This window comes from Tachypleus tridentatus, chromosome 2 (genome assembly GCF_004210375.1).
Source record: "Tachypleus tridentatus isolate NWPU-2018 chromosome 2, ASM421037v1, whole genome shotgun sequence".
Taxonomy (NCBI): domain Eukaryota; kingdom Metazoa; phylum Arthropoda; class Merostomata; order Xiphosura; family Limulidae; genus Tachypleus; species Tachypleus tridentatus.
In genome coordinates, this window is record NC_134826.1 from 93,810,234 (window position 1) to 93,813,830 (window position 3,597).

At 29.6% G+C, this 3,597-nt stretch overlaps 1 non-coding gene across 1 annotated transcript; it reads right to left on the reverse strand.

Moving 5' to 3' along the window:
* Window positions 1-2,274: 2,274 nt before the first annotated feature.
* Window positions 2,275-2,347, reverse strand: TRNAR-UCU (transfer RNA arginine (anticodon UCU)). Its single transcript has one exon. It is a non-coding gene; the product is annotated as a tRNA-Arg (tRNA).
* Window positions 2,348-3,597: the final 1,250 nt, after the last annotated feature.

Genomic DNA, 3,597 nt, shown 5'->3' on the forward strand with positions numbered 1-3,597 from the left:
GGCGAGATTCTCGAATGTTCAACAATATTCACAGATATGCTAGTGTTTTTGTGAAATATATATTATTGATTATTGCAGCTGATTATATTCTACAAATTTAAAGAACAGGCGAGACCTGCGAAATACACATCCAGCAATATACGTCACATGTATCAAACAGAAATAAACACAATATTAAAATAAATGTATAACAGTAAATTTGTTACATTATAAATCTAACTAAAACGCACCTGCTCTTCACTTATTTCATCAGTCTCGAAGTAATTCTTCAATCACCACATGTTTAGTAAAACTACGAAGAAAAACGAAATGTTATTGTGAGAAAAAGTACAGTGCACTCTAAATGAGAATTAAATAGCACTCTTGAGTCTTTTCACTGTATGCTAGGTCAAAGAGTAGAAAACAAAACCAGTTCCCACTCAAATTTTCAACTCTTTTGACTGTGCAAAGGATAAAATATCATTTTGGTAATTATAAACGTTTATTTTTCTTTATGTTTTAAGGCCAAGTACATAATTTATACATTAAAATATCAAAAATATTTATTAATTAACATTTATTCACCACTTACAATCTTTTAAGCACTGAATCTTACTTATAACATCAGCGACAGTAGTCCTATCTGTAGTCTAATTTAAGTATTAGGCCTAATACAGAAAAGTAACGTAAGACTCGCTAGTTGGTAAATTTTATTTTACTTTTGGCTCTAAATCATTGCTACAAAACATTTGAATTAAACTATTATGAATAAAAACAAATCTTCCTAACAAATCAGATCGTACGATCTTACGAAGAGCGACAACTAGAAACGTCATCCTTCTTTACATACAGTATAAAAACTTGGCGATTGTTCAATCTGTATGGCCTGTACGGTTTTAGCTGTATTTGTCTTTCTCACAAATCAACATGAATATTGAGCATTCAACATAAGCATCATAACTGGGCTAAGAACATCAGGTTTTGCTGCGAAGCGACAATCTATATTGTTGAGCATTACCACAAAACGAGCACGAGAGCGTTCTTGACATTGACAAAAGGGATAAGCCTTTTAGCTAGTGATGTGTAAGTTGCGAGCTTACATTACCTCCCATAAATATTCCTTGTAATTGTGATATTAAGCAAAAAATACATAGCTGTTGAGAATGTGTTTAATGTATTTCGTGTGCGTCTGTGCTTAAATATAAACTACAGACTAAAAGGATGGGAGTTAATCAGTATGCTAATAAAGTTACTACCACTCTTATAATGCATCTATAGTTTAAATTGTGGGAAATATTTTGTAATACTAATATATCTCAAGACGGTCCATATGGGTATTAAAACTTTTATTTAAATGAAGTAGAGAACAACGTTTCGACCTTCTTAGGTTATCTTCAGATTAACGTGAAGATGACTAACCTGAAGATGATACAAGTTTTAATACCTATACCAGCCATCTTGAGGTACATTTTTACTTGAAGTGTATTTATTGGGTTGAGGAAAAATTCGTGAGCGTTTTTTCAAGTTAAAAAAATATATTCATAAATGAAACGCTTTCGCAAAATATTTCATGTCATTTGGTAGATAATTTTTTGCTCTAATAGATGGTGTGTTTGATTTTTATATGTCGTTAATTTTTGCTTTCATTTTCAGCTCATTAAATGGAATGTCAAGTGGACAAAATCGAGCATTTTCGACACCATCTGCTTTTCGCATTTAATTTCTTGCAATTTCGTTTAAAACAATGCATACTATATACCTAGGTATTACATGAAATAAAGTATCATAATAAATGTTTTGGGTGTAATGTGTTTATGCATTGAAGTATTGTATAGTCTTGCATGTAATGCTTGAATGAAATTATTTAAAAACGCTCACGAATTATTCCTCAACCTAATATTTCTCGTCATTACGAATTTTATGGTATTGTATGGTCTCGAGCATGGATCTCCAGCTCTGAAATCCAAAGCTTTATTATAGAATGTTTCTAATCGTAAAACAGTGGTTATTTTTGGAATATTGTTATAAAAACATTATTATTCACTATATATTTTATTGTTATTTAAGAATAAACAAGGACATAATAATTATTTAGCTTGAAAAGATTTTTGAATGAATTATTGTGTTTAAACGTTATCAGCAAGAGATATTAATCATAATATGACAACATATAAAAAATACGTAAAACAGCGATGCATTATTACAAGATTTAACTTTGAGTAAAAACCAAAACTAGCTTTATTTAGAGTTACAACGCACGTTTATTAGGATCGTGAAAATGGATTAAATAGTTTTCATCCCTGCCGGGGGTCGAACCCGGGACCTTTGGATTAGAAGTCCAACGCGCTATCCACTGCGCTACAGGGACGTATAAAAGAAATTATAAATGTTTTATTAAAATACAAATAGAGAGCTAGCTACTTGTATTTTATTTTTGGATCATTGTTATCATTTTTCGTAGATGAAGACATTTCGCGAATTAATCTCAGTTCTCTGACCAAAATAACTATACCATGCAAAACTGCACTTGCTACTGATGTATAATGCTGCCTCGAGATTAATTTACGCCTAACTTTGTATTATAAAATAGCTTATTTTTATATATTCAGTAACATTTTAGATCTAGAAATTGTTTATGTATTTTAGGTTTCCAAAATAAAATTCTTTATTCAGACTTAATTTAACGGATATGGAAATTACTATAAAACTGTTAATCATAAATTGACTTTTCCTAGGCTGTATGCTCATTTTGATAGAATAGTTTCGTGGAGTAATATAGAAATTCGTTTGAATTGTACTTAGTTCGTAAGCACTTATTCTTTGTTATATGAATAAATAACACGTATTAAATAATGTCTGAAAGATAATGAATTTAACAGTTATTTCATTAATAGTAATATTGGAGAAATGTTGGAGGACCTCTACTGCTATACGTTTCAAAAAAGTATGTAAAATAAAATTAAAGGAAAGCAGTATAAGAAATGTAAAGTGACTGCAATGATGGGAAATTTGAATGATTATTTAAGATCAATAAAGTTGGTCAAAGGGAAAACAAAAAATACACGAAAAAAGGATGCCTTAAAATGTTAAAATTAATAGTAAGCATATCTTCAAATATATTAAAGGTCTCAAAATGTTATGAACGGAGTTGGGTCTTTGAGGGATGATTCAGGAAGGTATATTTGACAATTGTGGGATGGCTGGGTTAAGTACAGGACGTTGAAAAGTTAAGCTCATATATACTGTTATAGATTCTTGGAAGTTATTTAGTATTAATATAGTAATTTGGATTAATAACCCAATAATAACTATATATAGTAATTTTGATAAATAAAAGAAAGATGACCTAAGTTTGAAGTTTAGTGTAAATTTTACCATAACCTTAAAATAGGCTTAGTATTCGTAATGATACTATAGGTATATTTCAGCTTCTGGTAAATCATAAAACAGGACAGATACATTGTTTTATTAAATAAGTACAATCTAAAACTAGTTTATTGTCTCTTAGGGTTTTAAGAATTAAATTATTAAGTTCTTTATTTTCTGAGTTCTATACAAATAAAGGTAAACTGTATCACTTTTAGATTTGATATTTTGCTGCATATAAAGATAGAGAAT